The following is a 25631-nucleotide window of genomic DNA, read 5'->3' on the forward strand; positions in this document are numbered from 1 at the left end:
CCCAGGTTGCAGGCTCGATCCCCAGTAGGGAGCATGCAGGAGGCATCCCATCAATGTTTCTTTCCCTCCCTCTCCCTTCCTTTCTCTCTCAAATCAATTAAAAAAAAAACATATTTAAAGAACTTATATGCATATATGCAATGCCCATGGACACAGACAATAGTGTGGTGAAGGCCTGGAGGGGGTCAAGCAGACAAAAAAAAGGGGGGACATCTGTAATACTCTCAACAATAAATATAAAAAAAATTAAATTCAAGGTAGTGGAAATAGAGCAACAACCTATATCCTTCCTATTAAATTTCAACCATACATCTAAAGAATGTTCTACAGGTTTGGGTTAAATGTGGTCATTCTTTTACTGTCAAACTAATGAAATGCAACTATTTGATACCGGGAAGTTTACAAATCTTCTTTACATCTTTTCCATGTGCTCTACCCTCTACAGACCACGACCAACATTCAAGAGATTCATCTCTGAGTCAGTACACACTGCATGCAGAAACGGTAAAGACTGCAGAGACAGTGGAGCCAGTCCATCCATACTGCATCGCCTTGGAAACAGGGAGGCAACAAAGAACTCATGGAGTCCCAGTGGAAAGGAAAAGAACAAAAACAAAACCAACTTCCTTTCTGGACATTTTTTATTAGTTTATTTTTTTTAAATCCCTGTTTTATTTTTTCTTAATGAATTGTTGTGGAAGTTTTCTTAAGTGTTTAATTTTTTAGAATTTATTATTTTTCCTGACTCTAAAGTCTAATCATCTTAGGAAAACAGCTAGAAAGAAAAGTCAGTTCAAAAGCAAAATCTAGCCCTGGCTGGTATGGTTTAGTTGGTTGGAGCATTTCTCATACACCAAAAGGTGGCGAGTTCAATTCCCACGAGTTTAATTCCCCGTCACGGCACATACCTCAGGTTGCCAGTTCGATGCTTGGTTAGGGCATATATGGGAGGCAACCTATCAGTGTTTCTCTCTCACATCCGTCTCTCTCTCTCTTCTCCTCTCTCTCTCTCTCCCTTTCCTCTGTCTCTGAAATAAATTTAAAAATCTTTATTTATTTAAACAGTAAAATCCAGGTGACTAATATTGTCAGACTGAATTCCTTTTACTTAATTTTATTTATTATTATTATAAGGATATGCTTATTGATTTTAGAGAGAGAGAAGAAGGGAGGTAGAAAGAGAGAGAGAGAGAAACATGGATCAGTGTCATGCCACCATCCGAACCTGCAACCTGGAATGGTACCTGCAACACAGGTATTTGCCCTGCTGGGAATCGAACCCGCAACCTTTTAGTGCACAGGACAACACTCGAACCAACTGAGCCACACCAGCCAGGGCCCTTTTACTTAATTTTAAAGTACATCTGACCGGGTTCTTAGCACATTCCTTTTGCACAAGCGGGCTGCACGGTGGAAAGGAAGCTGTTCTCTAACATTCAACAGCACAAGGCTCTTCTAAGCCAGGAGAGCATACTGTCTAACATTTACAAACACGTGCGGCAAGCTGGACAACTATTAAAAATATTTTTTATGTATCTGGTTTTATTTCCCTAATAACATACCTAATCATAACAAAATAATACGCCACTTACTCAAAGAGTAATAACACTTCTCAGTTTTGGTTTTAAACACAAAGATTCCCCCAAAACTAGAGCAATGGATCTAGTCACTATAATGTGAATTTAGAAAGTATGCCTTTTACTATCTTCCTCTCAACTGTGTGTTTTCTGTCTGCATGAAATGAAAATGTGCTAGATTACATAATACTACCACAAATAAATAACTTCCATAGGTGATGCTTTCTCTATATACAGTAAAGTGATACTTTATTGCTGGGCAATGCACAGCTAGCTAAAAGCAAATATGGTATAACCTATATGAAACAATTTTTACAACAGATCAAAAACAGAATCTAGTTGTGTGTTTCCTTTTGGCAAAGATTATAATGCAATTTCTTATTTTTCAAATGAGACACAAAGCTAAGTATTTTCCTCATCGGTAAAAAACAAAATTAAATGTTTTCTTGAAATCTATTTCAGTGACTAAGTTTTAAATCATCTTTCAATACATCAAACTCAATCTATCCTAATGGAGAAGTGCAGCACTGTGAATTAGCCATTATGCTGGAGAATCCAGACTTTGTTTTAATTGGTTTTGAATGAAAGCATTATTCTGCATTTCTAATCATGTTTCTACCCCTAAGGCTAATATTCAAAATGAATTACAGTTCTCGAGCAAAGGAATTGACTCGGAATCACGGCTGGGATTAACATTTTGCTACAGATAATCCACAGACTGGAGAGTCCAAAAGCCTATAACTGAGAGTTGAGTCTATCTTCTAAGTAACAGAAGCTAAAAGGCTCACTACACACACTCTGTGAATAATGAGCCACCTGAGAAGAGCGCACGTGTTATGTAAAGCCTTTTACCTTCTATTGTGCGGTGTGAGTCCCTCCAAGATCATCGGTCTATTTATTCATTAAATTGCATTGTATTCCTAGCAATGAGACTCTTGAAGTATGGTCAACTGTCTTGCCCTGAAATTATACGTATCTTGCCCTTATCATTTTAAGACATAGAAGGAATTCTGCCTTACCAATCAGACCACACCACGAATGGTGATTGTCCATCACAAATGCATACTACGGAGAGTTTAAATCTGACACCGTGGTCACAATAAATTAATTTATGGTACAAGACAGGAGCTTGTCATTTGTGCCACGAAGTGGTTTCAACTGAAACTCCAAATATTAATGAGGACATATACACTGACCTATTCGCTGACAATTAAGCTCTCATTGAGCACCAGGAATCATTTGCATAAGGAAAATACCCTTCCCCCAATTATCCAAATTACAATTGAAAAGGGAAAGAACACTCAAGGAGCGGTTTGTATTTGTAGGGACATTTTAATGAGGTGATAGGTATCTTAATAAGTGCTCTGGGGTGAAGGCACCTGGACTATTAAACAGGAATTCTGCTGCAAACTATAGGAACTCATTGAAAGATTTTATCACATCCATTTAATGTATTAGAGACCTGAAGTACTGAGTATCACTTGCATGGTTAAAGGTAAACCCATTTAAACAAAAGATGAAATAAATGGTAAGTTGGGTGGTTTGAGTTTTTTAGATATTTTTTTCTTTTCGTTTCACAATAATTCACCACAAGTACAAATCAGGAGGATCTGCATGAAATTAACTTCAAAGCAGCTTTGCAAATGAGACCTAGAGGGCTTTATAGAAACAAAATGTCGCCAAGCAAAAAGAATTTTAAATATATTAGTTGTACTTAATCATTTTTGCGTGTGTGAAGGAAGTTGAAATTAAGGGGGGAAAATCTGTATCGTTGCAAAATGACCTTTCCTGTGTCCAACACTTCACAAGAGGAAACTCTTACCAGGAATAATTAAAAGAGTATTATTACTAATTGATTATTAACAAATTTTGAATGGTTAGAATTTCTTTTACCCCAGAAAGCTTTAACTCACAGTTGGAATTCTTTATTTCAAGAGGAGATTTTTTTTTTTTCACATATGGTGTTTTCTATCTTAGAAATAGTGTTAAAATACAATTTAATATCTTGTGATTTGTTTCATTTAGGCAATACAACAGGTTTTATAGGTGTTTTTGCAAGTTGTCATTGCTCTAGGCCCAAATTTCCCTTTAAGAGGTTAAAGCAAATGTTCTCCTAAGTGATTTACAGTTCTGAAATAGCTATGCTACTCCAGCGATATTTTTCTGTAAAAGACTGTGTTTTTATTTCCCCTACTTCTCTTTCATACGAACTACAGAGTATGTCCAAAAATATCCCTTGTCACTTTACTGTTACAAGCAGGGTAAAATATTATTGTGAATAATAGAATCAGTTTGATATAAGTACAAAAAGAATTTTTATATGGTATGAATTAAATCAACTCAAGCAAGTAACTCTTTCCACAAGTAACTCACTGAATAAATAAAGGCAGGAGCAGCAGCGAGCAAAATAAAATCAGCATTTGGAGACTCCAAAGAGATTTCCCTGTTTAAAAAAAAGAGAGAGAAAAACTAAAAGGGTAGTCAAATTCCAGCTATCAACGAGCGTGTGCTATGGGCTTTGCTGAATAAAACAAGCGCTACCCCTGATATATACGATGCCTTTTGATCCCGTGGACTGTTCTCATGGATAACACGGAAAGCAACATTTGCAGGAAAATGTGACAGTGGGGATTTTGCAGCCTGCTTTGGAAAAGCAGAACATTTGATTCAATCTACTAGTCAAGGACTGCACAAAAGTAAGAAACATATAACCTGTCCTTGCTATTATTGTTACTGCTTCCATTTATTTTTTAAAATTCCACTTAGGGGTAGGTGAAATTAAAAAAAAAAATAAAAGTTTAATGGGAGATGTTCATACAAGTCACCATCATGCCTCCAACCCCGTAAATCAAGGTGAGCACTGGATGGTAAAGAACTCAAGATTCAGAATCTCAGGTCACTGTCTACACTCTAGAGAATAAGAAATGGGAAGTATGAATGCCTGGAGAATGATGTTTCCATAAGCTCAAAGATTATGAGAGTAACTCATGCTGCCGTTAGCGTTAGGAGGTAATTTCCTTTGCATTATCAAACTTTAGAACCCTGAACCCTGGCTTAGACATGAAGGCTACAAGGCCAAATTTTCCCCTTGAAAATGTACACCTATACACTGAAAACTTCAGATCTTCTCATCACATCAAAACAGTATTTTAATTTAGAGATGTGGAAATTCTGAATTTCAGCACAACTTGAATATATTTTACACCAGCCTACGTGTCCATTGTAAAACCTCCACATGACCACAACTAATTCATTAATCTATTTCTTCCATTTTGTTAAATAAATGGCTTCTAATTAAACAATCAGACAAGAATGAAAATATGATATATTCACACAGCAAGTCTATACTATGACCCAAAAGTCTATTATTTTTTTTTTTGCACATTGACTTCTTTATCCACTACATTTTCAAAGGGCTTTTCTTCAAGCAACAAATACACAAATGCATTTAGTAGAGGTGACATCTGAATTTTGAACACCTGGCTGCAGATTTCTTTCAGATATGTTCCCAATTAGAAACTCTTAAATGTGATTTATAACATAAAACCTTCATAGAAACAGTCCAGTTCTATAACGAATGTTACATTCTTAATGGCTAAAGAGAGAACCTCTAACAATTCAAATAGATTTTGGCATCTATCACATGATATCTGATAGAAATTGTTTTTTTGTTTTTTTTTTTGATCTTCCTAATTTCTTTTTTGTTTTGTTTTGTTTTGTTTTTCACCTACTTCCTGGCTGGGTGAGGTGTCTAAGCTCCCATTTCTGAACTCCCATTAACTGCTTATCCCAACATAGCCCTGCCTTCCACTGACTGTTTTTCATGGCCAACTATGATTGGATACTTTCCAATCCAGATTTTATAGACACATCTGTAGCATCTGACACTGCATGTAGTTTCTGGCTTCTTTTTTTTAAAAATATATCTTTATTGATTTCAGAGAGGAAAGGAGAGGGAGCGAGAGATAAAAACATCAATGGTGAGAGAGAATCTTTGATCAGTGCCTCATACAGGACCCCTGCTGGGGATCAAGACCGCAACCTAGGCATGTGCCCTGACTGGGAATCGAACCAAGAGCTCCTGGTTCATAGGTTGATGCTCAACCACTGAGCCACCACGGCTGGGCTAGTTTCTGGCTTCTTGAAACTCTTTTCTGCCTTAGTTTTACATTACTGGCACAGATCCTCCTCTCTTGTCACGTTTCAATTATTTCCCCAGGCTCCCTCTTCCTGTCTGTGCTAGAAATGTGGTGTTTCCCAACACTCCGTCTCCAGCTTTTTTTTCTCTTCTTATTAAATTCCCTGGGCAGTTTTGCTCACATTGGCACTATCAAAGGAATCTTGTCCATGTCTCTCCCTTATGCTTCAGATTCATATATCTAAGTACAGGGCATCCCTATTCAAGGCACCTTAAAATCAGGTGGCCAAAAGTGGACTTCTCATCTTTCCTCCAAAACTTCTCCCATCTGCCATGTTGTCACCATCAACCTGAAGGCACTATAGGGTCTTCCTTCTCTCTTCTTTCCCACCTCCAATTAAGTCATGTTGACTCCTCTTCCTAAATATGTTACAGATCCCCTGCCTTCTCTCTGTTCTAACTTTCGTCACTTGAGTTATTGGGCTTGCCATCTCTCACCAGAAGCACCACAATAGTTTTTGATCACTGACTCCTGACTCCAAGCCTCAACTCCTTTATTCATTCTCGATCCTGACACCAATCTGCCTTCATTGAATCCCCATTAATTTTAGGTGTGGTGCTATTTTCCCCAAAAAGAGACATTCTTTCTCAGTAGATAGAGCCACCATTCAAACCACAACCCTAGAAAGCATGTTGGCTATTGCATCCAATATATTAGCTAGAGCTGTCAATTCAACCTCAAAACCACATCTAGCCTCTATCTGTCTCTTACTGCCATGACCAGTTTCACCTGAGTTTATTGTCACCTGTCCAGAAAACTGAATTTTGGGACAAAATTAGAATTGTGTGATTTCCCACCCATTATAGTACTCCATATATGTTTATCATGTGACTCTCCATGAATTGGGTTTCCCTGGGCCAGAAATACTCTTTAGGGGTAGGTCCAGATGTTTGTGAATAAAAACAAGTAATGTATGCCCCTGATAATATCACTGATTGAAAGAAACAAATCTGTCAGGAATAACTTCTGTAGGTGTGTGGAGACAGTAGCTCATTCAACTGGCCTAAAATGATTAGAGAAAAAGAAAAAGAAAAAAAAAAACACAAAAAAAACGAAAACCTCATATTCCAATATAAAGCCCCATTCTTTGAACATATCCCTGCCTCACCTCAGAGGGAAACGGTCCGTCTAGTCTGCTGTAAAACCAAGAGCTAACAATAAGAACAGCTACAAAATCTCCCTGTGGTTCATATATTCAATAATCCGTAAACTCAGAAATCCCAAAGCAGCTCAAACCCAATAATGTATATGAACCCATTACAAAAAATAAAAAGCACCAGTTTTATTTCACCGCCTTGGAATCCCTACAAACCACACATGAGATGAGAGCCAGCAAACTTTTTCTGTAAAGGGACAAATAGTAAATATTTTAGGTGTGTGGGCCATACTGATCAAGACTGCAGTTATAGGGCAAAAGCAGCCAACCAAACCAAGCAAGTGAAGGGGGGTGGCTGTGGTCCAGTGAAACTTAATTGTGGACAAAGACCCTTTCATTTTAAATAATGTTTAGTGCCAGGAATTTCACATTTCCTTTGATTTTCACCATTTGAAAATATAAACCCAATTTTTGGCTTATGGGCACATAAAAACAGGTAGTGGGTCGAATTTGGCCCACGGGGCATAGTTTCCTGACCCCTTCACTTCATGAGCTCTTTTCCTAACTTCTGGTAAAACACGATATACCCGGCTTCTCTTCACGACTGGGAAGTAATAATGATGCATTTTCTCATTCCAAAGAGATGGCGGCTTTTATAATGCCTGTTCAATAACTACTACAACATCTGCTAATTCATGTAAAGGATAAAAAGGAAAAACAAGATTTAAAAATATCTTCATATTAAGCATTTGATGGACAGCCAATTCAGGACTCTATTCATCCTAATTCCACCACACACCGTTCAATGCCTAAATCCCTCCTTCAGTCTTATTTGTTACAATTTCCTTATTTATAAGAGAATAGAAAGTGCAATGACAAAATTCGTAAATATGTATGTGTGCTTATAGATATAGAAATATAGATATAGGTCGCAACAAAGCTAAGTCATTCAGCCAGACACAGTTTAAAAAAAATCACATGGTACATGCTTCCCATGCTCTCAGAGGAAAACAAATCCATGATGCTTTGCCTCAATGTATCCTTATCAAGTACATACGATGTGCAAGGCAGTGGGAAGTAAGGCAATCTTCCCAACATGTGTGTAAGATCATCCATGGCTTTTGTGCGTTCACGAATAAGTGTCGGAAACGGTTCAATGAAAAATGTCATCTTTCTTTTGATAAACCTCAGAAGACATTCAACCGCCTTCACTCAAGGATCAATATGACCCAGGGTTTTCAAGACCCAGACTTCTCCAGAGAGTGCTCCAAACTGACAGGATCGCCTCTCAGTCTTGATTGGGCCTGAGACACAGTGAAAGCCACGTCAGCCTCCAGGTGAAGAGCCTCGTCTCAGACAGTTCCACGGCGACCAGCGGTGGCTCAAGGAGGCGGGCGTCATCTTCCACAAGTCAATTGTGAATTACCCTCTATATGGGCACCGCAGCTGCGCTTTTCAGAGGCTAGAGTGCCCTCCAAATAGCTGGTTGTGGGGGAAACATTAAAGCCTGCTTTTTCCACAAACATACAACTTTCTGGCTACCTGTCTCCCAACTCACAAAGGACATGCAGATCTGAAAAGGACACTTCGGAGGCCAAGTCAGAAAAAAGGCAGATCAAAAGTTTGGCGGAGGGACTGCTGTCTGGCACTCCAACACATAACTCATTCCAGGCTTAGAGACCCCCAGGGTAGATCTAGGAAAGGGACCTGGCTCAGGGGGAAGCCTGAAGTACTCAGTCCCAAACAAGCCAGGAGCTGGGAAACTGTACCAAATTCTTCCTTCCTTCCTTCCTTCCTTCCTTCCTTCCTTCCTTCCTTCCTTCCTTCCTTCCTTCCTTCCTTCCTTTCCTTCCCTTTCCTTCTTTCCTCCCTCCCTCCCTCCCTCCCTCCCTCCCTCCCTCCCTCCCTCCCTCCCTCCCTCCCTCCCTTCCTTCATTCCTTCCTTCCTTCCAGCAATCTTTAAAATAGGAAAATCGAGGAAAGGAAGATTATTGCCCATGACATTAACCCCTTTCCAGAAACTTGAAGGAAACTCGCAAGCTGGCTAAAGACATGAGTTTCAAAGACTGAATTGCGCTACCTTTCAGACAGCAGACATTCTGCTTCTATCTAATCAACTGCAAGGGCTGGAGAGCGAGGCGATCTGGGAGTGAATGATAAATGTAGATGAAAGCTGATATCTTAAAGGTAACCTGGGCTTCATGTAACATATCTATGTAGGTATGATATATGGACACATACATATCACATAGGTATGGAGAGACGAAGAGGAAGAAAGAAGAAGAGCGAAGACAGGATTTTTTTTTACATACACGTGTATTTTCCATAAACATACACATTATAGAACGAACAGAGACCAGCTCAGTCCTCTCTCAGAGAAAAATGATCCCAGTCCTTTTGATCCTTCGCAAGCATGCTTGCATTGAGCCTGGATTATCAGATAATTCCCACATTACTATTTTCCACAGGTACCCTCCCAAAACGGTGCCACTTATTTCCTCGGCAGGTGAAATGAGATGCCTTCATCACCTGGCATCACTCTCAAAGCCCGCACCTGTCTTGACAACCCTTCTGGTTTCACGGAAAGTTCAGCAGGTTGACATTTAGCTCCGCGGCTGAATTCTAAATAGGGATTAATAAAATGATTAATTTACTCTTCTCTTCTCCTCACTCTCTCTGGTCTCCCCCGCGAGTCATGGTTGGCCATCTACGAGAACAAAATATCTAACTGAGGCAAACTGTCTTCCAACCGCAGCATCTGTCTCCCTGGCAAGCGCAGCTGACAGTTGGGTCCTGGCTGAGGAATTGTTCAAGAATCTCTGTCGGGCTGAGCTATTAGCAGGCTCGCCTCCTCCTAGGTGCCGCTTCCTACTGATGCCACTCAATTGGAAAGAAAGGCTTTGTATATATTTATTCTTCTGAGAATCTGCTATTGTGCAAATATCTCAAATTGAGACCCCCATGGGAGGGCGCGCATGACACTTGCATTTCTTTTCTTGCAAAATACCCCTAAGATAGCTGAGCAGTTCCCAAGGGTCTGCTTCTGGGTATTATATAAGCAGATTCTCCTTCGGAAAGGCAAAGAGTTGCTTCAAAAGACAGAAATAAAAATGCCCACAGTTCTCTAAGGGAATTTCAAAATAGCAAGTTGCTTAAATACCAAGGAAAGCACCTGGTTCCTCTCCAAGCCTAAAGATAGCCTGTGGTAGTTTAGGACAAGAAAGTGAGGGTGGGATGGGGGAGGGGGTGGGGGAGGGGACCTGGGGAGGCCCTGGCACAGGAGAGATGGAGGAACATACAGAGCTCTCTGACGAGGCCTGTCTGCGTGAATTCTGCCATTTTTGAAGTTCTACAGAAAGCACTTCCTTGAAGAAGTTTCATGTTTTGTTTTTGGAAAGTGGCTAAGGTGGACACAGCATGGGTGTCTTGGTCTAATTCAGAGTCTAAGACACTTCTGACAGGCTCTCCCTTTCCTTCTTAAACATGTCTCCCCGAATATACTTTATCCACTTGTTTTTTTCCTTTTCTTCAAACAATTATTCAACCCTTAGACTCCCTGGAGGCTTCTGATTCTTAAGAGAATTAGAAAAGATCTCCCGTTATTATTAGATTCCATTTTAGACTGAGAAAAAAGCAGAAAGTGGGCAAGACAGGCACGTCTTTATGTTGCCCGAGTTACTTTTGAAATTTGCTTCATTCAAAGGCCAGAATAGCAAGGAGCATCTTCAAACTATAAAGTAAGAAGTCAGCTGGACCAATTACTTATAACCCTGTCATTGAAAGTAAAAATAATTTAACCCCCCCCCCAAAAAGGACCTGAAGGCATTGAAGAGAATCCAAGAAGCTCCATACATTTAATATTTTCTAAGAATAAATACAGAAAAAAAGATTAAGCTTTCAAATAACTGACTTATGTAAGTCTGACAACAACAAAAATTCACAGTGGAAAGGATTAATCTCAAACAAAAACTTGGAAAAGAGGCTTTTGCAGAAAACGATTCCTCTGGCTACATCGCTTTTGTTTACAATAAGAAGTAGAATTTGGACCCACTGTATATTCCTTCTTATGGTCTCCTTTGTGAATTGAGGTTGGTAAAGTAACACTGTAATTATTTTTTATCTATAACATGATTTATTTATAATATGAAATTCCTTTTTACATGTTTAGAGTCTTAATAGGTGAATGTTCTCCTTAACAGTCAGAAAAAATAAAACTGAAATATAAAACAAAGATTTATTGCACCATTCTTTTTCCAGAAAACCGTGAATGTGACTCCATTAAAAACACAGCTACGCATCTTGTTTTAAACATTTAATTTTTTTTCAATTTCAAAGGTCAAATTTAGAACTGTACCAAATATGAATATAAATGAGTTGTAGGCCATGCCTAAAGCGGGTGTCTTTTCAAGTAAAAGACAAGACTTACTAATAGTCCCATTTGTTTTCCATTAAAAATCTACTCATTGTATTCGTAGCAATCCACGTGCCAGTGTGCGAGCCTGCTTGGGCGAAGCCTTTGCTTTGTGTGTATCAGATGCAAAATTTACTTAAATTCCAGATAATTGCAAGTGCATCTGCTAGGCTTTGTCACTGGTCTATATGAGCATTTTCACAGTGTATACAAAGAGCAATTATCCAACAACGAGAGAAAAAGAAACAGTCATTTCTGCAAATTACAGCCAGCTCCTTTCTCAAGGAATAAGTTTGTGCTAAAAGAATGCTACCCAAAAACACTTTTTAAAATAAAATGTATTCCCTTATACCACATACATAACTACAGAGAACAAAAAAGGGAGCTTTTCAACTGTTAAATTACTAGGTCTGAAACAAAGATAACTGCAATTTCAAATAAAATCACCTCACAAAACAGAGAAGTTCCCCCTGGATTAAAACACACACACACACACACACATCCGATTGAAACTTTGATGCACTGTATATATTCTTATTTTGTATTCTTGACAGAACATTTCAACAATAGTCACCTTATTTGTCATCAATTTTTAGTCCCCTGATTTGAGATAGAAATGGACAGAATCAAGAATATGAAGGAAAGGCAGAACAGGGAATACAAAACCAGTAACAAACAAACAAGTTGGGCAATACAAAGTTTTCCTCTATTTATTAAATAGTTGATCTAAGAAACTTGGGGTATTCGGTCAATATTTCTCTTTGCTTTTCTTTCTTTCTTGTTCTCTTTGGTTTGTTTAACTTCATGGACAATCCATTTCAACTGTGACACGAAACACAGCCAGCCTTCCTGCAAAGCCCAACCCAGTTTTGAGACTTTTACACCTCATGCCACTTAAACATCAATGGTTCTCTTCTTCAAGGACCTAGCAGAGTTAATCAGCTCTTTTCACAAATTCTCACAGCTATCCACAATGATCACAGTGGAGTCATTAGAATATAAATAAAACTAGTTAACACAAAGACTAAAACAATTTTGTGACCATTGACCTGTTTGGAATCTATCCATTCAGTGGCCATTATTTCCTGCTTCGCCTTCATAAAAATATATCTTCATTATCATCTTGAAAAAGTATTATGTTATCAGCCAAAGCTATTAGTCAGTAAAAAAAAAAAATCTCCCTATTCCCCAAACTGGAAAACCATTATTATCATTAATATTTCATGGAACTGCATTAATTGAGACAATATTCAATATTTAACTATCTAATCCTACAGTAATTTATATTAGAAAATATCAACCATGTGAGACTTCAGCTAGTCAGATTATTTTATTGGATGAACCTTTGTCATTATTAATAACACTGTAGTCTTTCATATTTTTTCAGATCAGTATGTACCATCCAAGGATTGAAAGTGATTTTATTTCTAATTAATTCTCCAAATCCTTAGGAGACAGTGATAGGAGGATAAATATATTAATTTGGAATTGAAAAATAAAAGTCCAAGCCTTCCGACAAAACAGTGTTACTACAGATGTGGCTTACTTACATAGGTCCTAAACGTCCTGAGGTTTACTAATAATTAAGGAAGACAGTTTGAACCTCAGAGTCTAAACTGTGGAAAAAGAAACGCAGCTCTAGTTATTTTGAGTACTGCAATGACTCTTATTGCTGATTTCTAAGGGGAAAGTGGGTCTGATCTGTGATCTGGAACTCCTATTAATTTGCTTACAGGCAATTACTTAGTCATCCAGATGTTCTTCTTAATGTACTTTAAACAAATCCCTTTTACCCTTTTTCAGACCACTTATCAACTTTACATATTTATTCAGAGGCAAATTTCAGCCCATTCTAGGTGAATGATCTTTAACTTCAGCATGAACAGAATTCTAATGAGTAACATTTTCAAATGGCTGTTGGTGATAAAAATAAGTTTCTACATGGCAAACATATTTGAGATCGGTGTGTGCTTAATACCTTTATATTCATGAGAGACATTCTCCCTGCTTTTCGTCTTTCAAGTTCATACAATAAGACACTTGCTATCCATCCCCTAAAATACTACAGGTCACTCATGGAATAACAGTAAATATTGGCGGGGGGCTTTTTGTTTTTTCTGTTTTGTTGAGTGCCTCCCCCCTTCGTTTTGAGGGCATTTCACCATTTCTATAGTGCTGGAAGTCAAAATCACTTTGTCTCATTATAGAACATGAAAGGGCCAGACTATGGATTTCTCAGAATTCCTAGTTACAGGGGTATGGACACTTCGCTGAGATGCAGCCAATCGGATGGATGCACCAGCCCAGAACTTTGACTAGAGAGCCAGGGACCCCCAGGAGAAAGGACGAGGGTTTATTTCACCCACATATCTGGGGCAGTAGTGCTGGTTGATGCTAATGGCAACAGCACAGCCCACTGCCAGGGGCGTGGAGGGCTCCAGCTGGGCACCCATATTCAGTGGCTGAAGCAGATGTGCCCAGGTCCACGTTTCCTGGGGATTCGTGATTCCCATGTCCTTCTAACACATTTCTCTTCCGTTTACATTAGCCAGAATTAGTCTCTTTAGCCTATAAGTAAGAACATAGCTCGATCCCAAAATCCAAAATAATAATTAAAACTGTGCTTTTATTCTGTGGTGGTTAATTTTATAAACTGTTGGAAAATAAATTAAAAGACCCTGCAGGATTGGGAGTTGTAAAGAACATTCTCTCATCACAAAAAAATTTCCCATCCCAAAGGACCCAGCAGCGAATACTCATAAATCCTCAGAAATTCATGTACCCCATAGGAAAAGAGCCAAGAGTCAAAGTTTAAATGAGGAACACAACTGCCAAGACCCTTCCTATGTTCTCTCAGCCACGGCTTCCCTGATTCAGATCAACAAGGAACAGAAAATGGAAAAGAAATGGTGCTGGCTTAGCTGTGAGTTGCTAGAAATGACATAGGCACATCTTACAAATCACAGTTAAAATAAGCGTTAATCAGGAGCTTGACCAGTGGTATCAAAAGTCGGAGCTGACTGCCTCGAGTCCAGCAAGCCATTACCGGAGGCTGGGAAAGGATCAGGACCTCTGTGCCTGCCTCCTCTGCCATTTCCCTTTCAGAGCTATTCACCTGCCACTTGTCAAGAATATTACCCTTCCCGCAAATAACTGATAAAAGAGGAGCCTGAATCCGTTTTCCAAAGTAAACCCCTAAACCCACCTATTTAACATATGCTTTCAAGTTCAATGGGGACAATATTCTTTTAAAGAACATTTGTGTTTATCCGTGGCATTTTGGGAGTGCTTGAAAATTTTCTTTTCCTTCCCAATTCATATCATTTTTCAAACACCCTCCATTAAAAACAAAAACACAAACACGTAAATCATAAATTGACTCATTGGTCATGAAAAATGGAAGTTGACAGCTTCGGGGCATAGAGTCATTTATCTGTTTACTGATTGAATTTACACAGGTAACAGGCACAACCTAAAAATGACCAGCACAAGAAGGTGTCCTTAATGCAAAACCTAGATGTTAACAAGGATATGATTCCTCCTGATCCAGGGTTTAATACTTCCCTGTGGTGTCTCTTAAACATGTCTGTTATTAGATATCTGAAGAGAAGAAAGAAAGAAAGAAAGAAAGAAAGAAAGAAAGAAAGAAAGAAAGAAAGAAAGAAAGAAAGGAAGGAAGAAAGAAGAGAGGAAGGAAGGAAGGAAGGAAGGAAGGAAGGAAGGAAGGAAGGAAGGAAGGAAGGAAGGAGAAAGATGAGAAATTATAACCCGGGCAAAGCTCTTCAAAACAAAAACAAAACAAAAAAACAACCTATTAACTTCTGTAATTAAAATATATATATATATATATATATATATATATATATATATATGTATATATATGTGTGTGTGTATATATATATATATATATATATATACACACACACATATATATATATATATCCACATATAACAGTACTTTTGCCTAAAGAATGTAGACTCCTAGACCAGCAACCAATTTCACACATACACACACGTGCGTGCGCGCACACACACACACTCACACACACACACACACACACAGTGCCAAATTCTGTGTACACCCCACGGGGGCTTCATAAGCACTTATGAATTGACTGACAAGACAAAAACCAAGAGATGACAACCTTCTGGGTAGCCGTAATACAATTTTAACTTGAAAATTGCCCAGGAATAGACTTCACAATCTATGGAACATACACAAATCATAAAAAAGCACCAGTGCCCCTCAGATACCTAGAGTGGCCTTAGGGAGCAGCTTAGTAAAAAATCACTGTTGCAGGAAGCCAAGTTCAAGCTCTCTATCTATTTAATGTGTGACTTTCACAGTGAATCGGCTGATGGCAGCTTTTATTCTATAATAAAACTATTATTCTATCAAGTTATTTCAGCAGAACTTTTAAAGATATATATTAGAATACATATTAAATTTAGCTCATCTCTAACATTTTCTTACTAAGTCAACAGGTATAAAAAGCACCTCTCCCTTTTGATTCTTAAGATTCATGTTGCATTTTAATTTCTTTGCAGCCAAATATGAAAGAAGCATAATGTACAATGCTTAAATAGTTTCTTCAATAGCAGCATCCCCAAGTAAATGGTAATTAACAAGAAATCACAATTTATCTGTTGTCTTCTCTAAAGTACTGTATGTCTTAAAACACATTTCATTCAACCCTTACCCAGTTGCTCAGTTGGTTGGAGCATCGTCTGGTACAGCAAAAGGTGGCGGACTCGCTTCCCAGTCTAGGGCATATACATAGGTTACCTGTTCAACCCCCAGTTGGGGTGAGCATAGGAGGCAACCAATCGATGTTTCTCTCTCTCTCTCTCTCACTCTCTTCCCTCCTCTCTCTAAACACATACTCATGTGAGGATTAAGAACAACAACAAAACAAAGATATTTCATTCCATGTTTCCTTGAAGACAATTTTCAAATGCCTCAAGTCCAAAAGTAGTTTGTTTTCCTCCCTAAAGTTCCTAAAACACATTCTACCTTGAGGCATGAATAGGACTGATTTATAAAAATTTAGCGGTCCCTGGAATTGAGGAATTCCATAAAGAGGATGCTTCTGTTCACAATTTAGCCTCACCACATTTACTTGAAATTGAGCTTATTTCAGTTATCCATTTTGAAGAACAACTTCCACACTGATAAATTTCCCAAAAGGTCTGATGAAAACAAATGGGGGAAAAATAAGAAGACATAGTCATGCTCAGGATGAACCCCTTGAACATGCAGGGACGTTAAAGCAAAGAGCAGAGAACCATTTTTGATCGAGGCAAGAAATTTTTGTAACAAAAACACCTGAGACCAAATATGAAAGGCTCTGTATGTCTTTACTATCAAAGACCAAATCTATTTTAATTCACTGCCTTAGTGGTGCTGTCTCATTAGAGCTATATCTAATGATCAATCACTTTGCAAACACCACCTTGCAAAATCACATTGCCTCCACACCCACCCAACCACATCCCACCCCACCATCTCTCCAGCTTCCCACAGTCCAAGGCACAGCCCAAGGGTGGGCTTGGTCATCTGCTTTGTAGGGTAACTTGAGTTAGTTTTCTAATACACACCTTTGAACATGGAAATCCTTATTTGTTTCAAAGTCTACAGAATTCCTTACATTTCTTCCTAACACTGAGTATTTAGTTAAAAAGTCTGATGAGGATTGAAAATTCTCAATCTTTTCCAGATTTTCCTGTGTCAAGCCAAACAGATTTTGGGGGTGATACTTGCTTTTCAGTTGTTAGGTCCCCACACTGATAGCAATGAGGAAGGACTTTATTTTTTCTTTCTTGTTTTATTGGCAGCCTCCTCTGGACTGTGAGAAGTGATGATCGATCATTTTTCCACATTCATCCGCCGCCCTCTCTGTGGCCACATGTAAATTTGCCAATGGATAATTAAGCAACAGACACATCCAATAAATATAATAAATAAATTTGATTTTTCCCCTTAGTAATTGGTTTCATCTGACTGAGTCTGATTATATGCAGGGATATATAAACAGGATTAGAGAGGTGAAAAATTAGATGCCGGGTCCCACAAATTGCAGAGCCCTAACCACTGTGAAATGTTTTTGTAATAATGATATTATTATGCTTAGGGTTAAATATAAAGAAGCAGCTTGTCTCTTCTCAAGAAGTGTCGGTGAGGCTAAAAATAAAACTAGTGACATGATTATCACCATAAAGAAATGGTACTCAACTATGGAATACACCCTCCGTCTACATCCTCTTCCCAAAAAGTCACACCTGCCCTGTCCGCATGCCTCCATTAAATTCGTGAAGGTAATACCAAACTTGGACACAGCACAATTCCAGGTGTCATATCACACCAGACTATATGAATGGAACTGAACTGGGTGTCCTAGAAGGAGAGGAAGGAGCAAGTATGTGTATATGGTTACTGCCTGAGTAACTCCTAAAATAAAATTAAATTAAATCACTTTTCTAATACACTCTTGAGTGACACAAAGAACAGTTTTATATTGTGCTTTTTGAAAAGTGCCTACCCCATTCCCATTTACTTTCTTAGACACATTTTGGTGTCAAATTAGTCTGGCCATGAGAGTTAGCTCTTAGCAAAGTACAGTACGTGGCCTGTCTTGGGAATCCAAATATTGCTCATTGAAGAAATAAAAAAAATTAAAAGACAGGAAAACTTTCCCATGGCTCTAATTTGCCTATGTTCCTTCTAAATAATATCTCCTAAAATGTGGATATATAACCATATACTTTACATTTGAAATGGTTTAGAAAAATTATCACTGTTAAGCATCACTAAGTCTCTAATAATAACTATGATTTTAGCTATGTAGATATTTACTGTTTGAATTAGTCATCCACATGGGCATAGTTATCTTTTCCAATAGTTCAATTTCATTCATAGAAATAACCTCAGACCCTAACTTGACTATTTATAACATTCAAAATCAAATTTTGAAGTGGCTGGCACTTTTTCTTAAAACATGTTAAAAATATAGCAAGCACCTTACACACTTTTGTGAAATGGTTATTTCACATGATGGGATTCTTTTAACCTTTACCAAAATCAATTCTATTTAATGATATGTTTCTTTTTTCTATATATATACCCCTATTCCTCTAATTAAAGTAGGATAAATGTCAAAATATTGAGTATCAGTTAAATTCTAAGCAATAATAAAAATGACATTTCCATATAAGTCTTTTCCAAAAGAATACTTTATCGAGTTGTCCTCTCTAAAGATTTTAAATGTTACGTTATTATTAATTTTGTCTTCATCACATAAATCATATTCTTTAGAATTAGTCGTTACTTCCTAATAGGTAAACTGAAAATTGGGGAACCTAATTGAAAAAAAAAAAAAGAAATGACCTATTCTTTTGAACCAAATTCACAAATAAGTTCATTATTCTACAGGGTCTAATTCCCTTTTATATAACTTAGAAATCAATAATTTACCAAGTTCATATGAACACAAGTGGATCATACAAAATGTCTAATATTTTTTTAACAGGCTTGAACCTACACGGCAAGGTGATTTAGTCAATAGAACAATGAAATAAATTGTCTTTTGGAAAGCTGAATTCCAAACTTTTCGTGATCTGCCTCACCTTCCAGAAATCACAAATGAACGTGATGAGAAGAACCACTGAGCTAAGAAGCCTGATACCACATGGCTATGACAATAACCCGGGGCAGCCCAGCAGGAGAGACAGCAGCAGCCCTGGGGAGGCGTCCTAGGTGATCTAAACAAATACCAATGAGGGCAAAGCCTTCTCCCAAGGAACTGCAGGCATGCCTGAGAAATCTAAACTTTTAAAGAAACCATGCCTTTCCTCCAAACCACGCACTTCTATTTTCCCGAGACAGATATGGGATCTTGAGCATCCATCACCAAGATTCTGGCCAGAGCTAACAACAGTGACAAGGTAAGGAAAGCAGTTAATTATTCCACCAGAGTCAAAGAACCATTCCTATTATCCTGGGGGTGGGATCTTTACTAGGGAAAATGAATTTTATTTAACATAGTGCTATATTAGTTAGTCCTGATTTCTAGTCACTAAACTTACATGAAAAGAATTAAAACACCAGCTCTCTTTTTATGCACACTACTTCCAAAAAGCACAAAATTACACTTTTCCCTCAATAATTCTTCTTGCCTAAAAGGCTCCCAATTCTACACTTAGGAGAGGTGGACCAGTCAGTCTTTCAGCAATAATAAAGGAACTTTATTTGCAAACTACTTCTCAAACAGCTTCATTTTTTTGCCATTAAAACATCATAAAAGGGCTGAAATATTCAAGTTCAAAATTACACTATATTATACAATATATTAAGTAGACTGGGGCGGGGAGTAACAAATTTTAGGGAAAAGACTTCATACTTCTTCAACTTCATGAAATCCTTTGGAAACAGGAGGATACTCTCAGCACTGCTAAAATAATTATGTTAAGCCATGGTTTATCTTTGTTAGAAAGACAAAACAACTCAAAATAATTTTTAAAAAATATATGTCATTGATAGCACAAAGTGTTGAATAATGTGAATGTCCCTTTTACAAAGCAAAATAGGAACCAGGATTACAAAGAAGTACTTTGACAAAGCTACTATTTGCTTTCACCACACAGGACTCTTATAAAATTACTATTGGTTTCACAAGAATTTTAAATGGGGTATTATCTAAATTGAAACTTTAATCCACTTAATAAAATATTGCTGCATCCCTTTCCATTAAGAACATATGAAAAGACATCTATCCTCTACCCCACCACTCCCCAAAATTGTTCTTGAAATCTTCCCCGAGGGCTGTGAATCTGTTGCATGCGCTGAGTGCAGAGTGGAAGGTTTCTCCCTGTGAGTACACAGGGCTCGGAGGAACCAGTAATCCAAAGGATAAACTATTGCTTCACACAAAGTAATGAGAGACAAAAACAAGCATTTCACAGGGCCCTGTTAAAGGCTGTAGCTTGATATAAGTTATACCTCTTTAAATCTGATTTCAGTTTAAGTTTGAGTTCTCACGTGGGGAGGAATCAAAAGGCCCTTGGCAATGACCTTGACCATAGTACACTAGAACTCACTTCGCAGAATTAGTCTACAAAGAGTATGGGAACACTCACCAATACAAGTTTTCCTTAAAAACACACAAGTACTTCAAAGTTCCTTCCAATTACACAATGGAAAAACTAGCAATTCGTTCTAAGAAACATTCAGGAGCTCTAGCATATAAACACCTCATGCAGGCAAAGAAACCTCTTCTCTTACCAAAATGAAAACAGGAACCCTAACAATGCAGCCAAATGTGATTCCAAAGTTTCATGAACCAACAGTCTCTTTCTATATAGACCTCTTTTCCTTCCCTCCCCAATAAGTTACCTTCTCTGAACACTGCCAGATGCCATGCTGATTAAAAATAAACTAATTTACCAACAAGCTTAGCAAGGAAATGGTATTATTTTGACATGTTAACCCGAGATCAACATCAGGCATAGAAAGTTAAAATGGGCTTCATAAAGATTTAATGGAAAGTTAATAATAATAATATCACCAACAATCCACTAACACTATGCCACAGAACCATAAAGAATAATTACAAATCCAGCTGAATGAGCAGTAATCTAACCAGGCATCACACCCAAAACGTAGGTATGTTTAATAGTTTACAACAAATTCTCAGAGCTTTTCAGAAGTTGCCAGGAAACTAGAAGTAGAAAGAGGAGTGAGTGGGTAAGAACCAACCTCAGCAGGAAAGAATATGTTCTTTAAATCAATGGACTCTTGGTCTTCACATCTAGTGAAGGTGCTGAAACTGAAGCTAATTGTGATGTTTACTAAGTAAATTCATGCTCTGCATATATTACATAACAATTAGAAACCTTGTCCCATGGGCTACGTGAAATGAGTCCTTAGCTTGGTCAATTACCTGTTCTTGCTCATGTGTGTGGAATATTCCAGAAAATAATGCAGCTGCTCAGCATGGGGTATATTGCTGTCTGGTTTGGGTCCTAGAATGGGAAAATCATGCTGCTTTAGAAGACTTGGGTTCTTAGGATGGTAGTTTACCATATGAATGCATTTTTCCTTAATATTCAGACACATGCTTCACTCAAAGACCACTGTGCTCCTAATGAATGGAGGCTGAGTTTCCCCTCCACACCTCAACTTGATCAAAACAGTAAATGTACGGGTCCGTGAAAGTACTGTAAAATTGCAATATTGCCATCTCAAGAGGACCATGAGTAAAGCTGAGTTTTCCTTCTAAATAAGACACCTGTTATCCTTAGCAGCCTATAACAGAGGCCATAGGCTATAGATCTCAGGAATCTGGTCCACAATTTCAAGAAAAGCTTTTGTCAACACAGGCGACCCAGAACAGGTGTATTTGCAGGGTATCATGGAGTAGGCTTCCTTCTACATAAAGGAGGGTCTGACTCGTTGAGTTCATTTACAGTTTGTTTTGCCCTTCAGTCCTGAACAGGCTGTGCCATCTTATGCTATTCTTCCAACGGCCGCTAAGTTTACATTTTAACAAAGTTTAGCAGTATTATTGCAAACACACTCTTTGCACACAGGTAACGTGCTGTTCTATGATGTGGCAACCAGATAGCAGAAGCAGGCTTCCTTAAATAACAGTTTCTCTTGTAAAATGTATGTGCCTCAGAGCAGCCCTGAGCTGGATTCCCCAACTGAGTCTAGAGTTCAGAGCTCCTCAAAATGGTAAAACACATACTAAAACGGCCACCTGGTCTACCCCAGGCTTCCCTGCCTACATTTAAGCTGCCATTATTTTAGCTCATTTTCCCGTGGCTTAGCAGAAATTTTACAACTACACACTGATTTCTTTTGAAACTGCTGATTTGCCTTTAGTTATTGACCCTTCGGTTTTCCCACTGAACTGGAACTGAAAACTCAGGGTGGGGGAAAGAGTAAAGCAAATGAAACATGGTAACGGCTAAGAACCCTCCAAAGAACTTACAGATATGAATGCATTAAAGAACTGTTGTATATTAATTTTTAAATCATATTTAAAACAGATCCTGGAAGCAAGCGTTACAAAGTCAGTTCTATTTTTAAGAAAAGAGTCAGAGTTCAATTTGCATGCATTATGCTGGCTAGTTTAAATAATTGTATCCATGTGTATTGCAGAAACTGCCCTCCCCCTCCCCAATTGTCAAGGTGCACTTCAAGGGAGATGTAGGAGAGGGCTGGTTTAGGGTTAGAAATTGCTGTACATGCCTCACAATTGTGAATTTTTAAAAAAATGCAGCAATCTCACTCCTTCTCCACAGCCCTGCATGTATTTATTAAGTAAATTTAGCAATAGCTCAATCACCGGAGAACAGGACAGAATGCACTAAAACCACTTCTATGTTTGTTATCTTTGCAAGCAATGTGAGTAGTGGTGTCTATTCTTGCCTCCTGCAAATCTGCAGCAATGTGATGCAAAACAGCATTTTAAAGAAATTCTCTTTTGGAATGCAAATTGTTCTTCCCCCAATTTGGAATATTTTAGCCAGCATGTATCCTACAGTAGTTCTGGAATCGCTGGCATCTGTCATGCTGTCAAAACTGAATCAAAATGCATTGTAATCCTGGGGAAGGGTAACCTTAAATATCAAGGCAACGTTAAAATGCATCCTAAAAAAAAATCCCTATAATTGCGATGAACATTAGAGAGAAAGCGGCCGTCCTTCTGCAGGGAAATAACAGCTTGCTCTACCAGTCTTTCCCCTCCCCCACCCCCAAACTCATGCAACTAATGATGACCTCCCGAAGTGCCGAATTTACATGTTCCAGCATTCATCTGAAGATGAAGGAGGAAAAAAATATATACATAGAAAACCACGAAACAAGTTGCAAACTGCACAAACGCAAGGAGAGAGAGAGAGAAAGGGAACTGCAGCTGATTCAGGAGCTATTGCAGAATGAGGAGCAACGGAGAGGAAACAAGGAAGAAAGAAAAGGGGGGAAAAGCCTTAAGCATTAAAGAGTAAGAAGTGAAAAACATTTACCAGCAGCTCGGTCAGTAGCTTCGCTCCCTGACACCATCTACATAGAGAGATAACTTAGCCTAGAGTCTTCGGTCCCAGCTCGCTTTGGAGCAAAATTCCTTTACTTCGAGGGGGCAACACACCCTCAAGAAAGAGAGAGAGGGAAAGAAGGGGAAAAAAAATAATCCCAAAGACCAAGACAGGCTTTCCCCCTCCTCCCTCTCACCCGCCCCCCGAACTCCCCAAACGGTGCTCGCTTCTGCACAGTTCGGCCGGCTGTGCTGCTGAGCTGCTGCCGCTGCCGCCGACGTAGCAGCGGCTGCGGGCGCTGCTGCTGGTGTTTCTGCTGCTGCTACTTCGGAAATGAGTAGGAGGAGGAGGATGCCCAAGCACGACCTGAGCCTGCGAGCCACCCAGGACCAATGTGCAACCTGCTCTGGAATCAAACCCATAACACACGCACGCACAGCCAGCGGCTCCTGCACGCGAGCCCTCGCGCGCACACGGGCGCCCGCCCGCGCGCCGCACAGACACACGCGCGCACACATGCACATACACATATACACGCACGCGCGCGCACACACAGGCGCGCGCGTACACACACACACACACACACACACACACGCACACACAGACACACACACACGGAAAGCTGCATGCCACCCGCCCCGGGGAGAGCGAACCAATCCCCGGGTCCCCAGAGCGCGCGCAAAGGCCGAGGTTGGCGGGGCTGGTTGGTGGCGCTGGGGCTGCAGCAGCTGTGGTTGCGAGGTATTGGGCCAGGGAGGGTTTCATGATTGCGAAAGGGGGGCGCCAGGGCCACGTGCACCCCTTTGTCTGGAGAGGGAACCCTAACCGGGCGTTTCCAAGACCTGATACTGAAAGCGCAAACCCCAAGTGGTGCAGAGTTGAGTTCTGCCTCGGGGTTTGTCAGTGAAGCGTAGGTTTCCTGGCTGCACATACCGAAGGTTCAGATCTGCGAAACCGGATGAACCGGCAGCTGCATCGGGGTCTCTGCACACAGGGGCGCACAGGAGCCAGAGCGTCCTGCGGACACCCGGAGCCTGCCTTGGGTTGTGAGCATGCCCAGTGCTCCGCTGGAACCCCAGATCGCGCCTTCCAGGGTTAGAAGCGCAGAGAGGGGCAGAGCCGAGCTCAGTGGCTTCTAGACTCTATAGAGGGAAGGCAGAGGTTGGTTCCAGAGACCTCAGCCCCTCTATGACGCAGGGGCCCACAACCTGCCCCTGAGGGCACCATACTGGGGAAAGTAAGCTTCCAGAACTCAGAGTAAAGCGGCTTTTCTTCTTTCTGTAAAGGGAATTCCAAAGGAAGCAATTCCCTGCCCAGGAAGGGCTGATTCAGTTACAGGGTAATTGACAAAAACCCCAGCAGTGCCTGGCGATTGCACTAACAGTTAACAGTTACTGCTTACCCTGTGCAGGCTCTGAGCTACCCGATGCCCATGAAGTACCTGATTTTTATCCCATCCAAACACTGTATGATCAACCCTAGATGAAAATTGAGGCCCTAGAATATTTTGCCAACTGCCAGTCAATTATAATCAATGCATCCGGGAACCGAGACCTGGCAATCTGACTCCTAGGCACGGGGGAGAAAATGCAGGGTACTGAAAGACAAGTGCCATATGATATCACATAAATGTGGAATCTAATGAACAAAATAAGCGAACAGGCAAACAGAAACAGCCGCATAGATCCAGAGAACAGACTGACAGCTGTCAGATGAGAGGAAGGTTGGGGGGCTAGGTGTAAAAGGAGAAGGGTTTAAAAAACAAACAAAAACGAAACAAAGCACGCGCGTGCGCATGCACACACACACACACACACAAACGCATAGACACAGACAACAGCATGGTGATTGCCAGAGGGAAAGGGAGAGAAGGGAGGAAGAAGAGGGTGTAGGGGGCATAAATGGTGATGAAAGGAGACTTGACTTGGGGTGGTGAACACCCAATACCATATACAGATGATGTGTTATAGAATTGTACACTGAGAACTGAATGATTGTATTAACCAATGTCACTCCAATACATTCAACTTAAAAAGAAAACAACAACAATAGCACAGGTTACTGATGAACTCCTGGCATTTCCAGAAAGGTGAAGCTGTGGTGGATATTTGGGTGATAACACTCCCTTGATTTTAACTTGCATCTGGCCTGTCCTTACCAACCTACAAACCTGACAAACTGCACGCCTGGAATGTACCAATGTCCTAACACTAGTAACATTGACAGCACTTTTGTCTCGACTCACACTTTGGGTCACCCTTTGGTTAGGTGCTGCTCGCGTACCATCATAATCTTTCCAACAACCCTGAAGTGAA

The 25631-nt window shown here is 39.6% G+C and overlaps 1 protein-coding gene across 3 annotated transcripts in view; it reads right to left on the reverse strand.

Moving 5' to 3' along the window:
* TENM2 (teneurin transmembrane protein 2) overlaps positions 1-23431 on the reverse strand; it is a 1211371-nt gene extending 1187940 nt beyond the window's left edge. For all 3 annotated transcript variants that reach the window (XM_080675628.1, XM_080675627.1, XM_080675626.1), the window contains exon 1: positions 23308-23431. The gene's annotated coding sequence lies outside the window, so the exon portion shown is untranslated. The remainder of the gene's footprint in view (positions 1-23307) is intronic.
* Positions 23432-25631: the final 2200 nt, after the last annotated feature.

Source organism: Plecotus auritus (assembly GCF_963455305.1).
Source record: "Plecotus auritus genome assembly, chromosome: 6".
NCBI classification, from domain to species: domain Eukaryota; kingdom Metazoa; phylum Chordata; class Mammalia; order Chiroptera; family Vespertilionidae; genus Plecotus; species Plecotus auritus.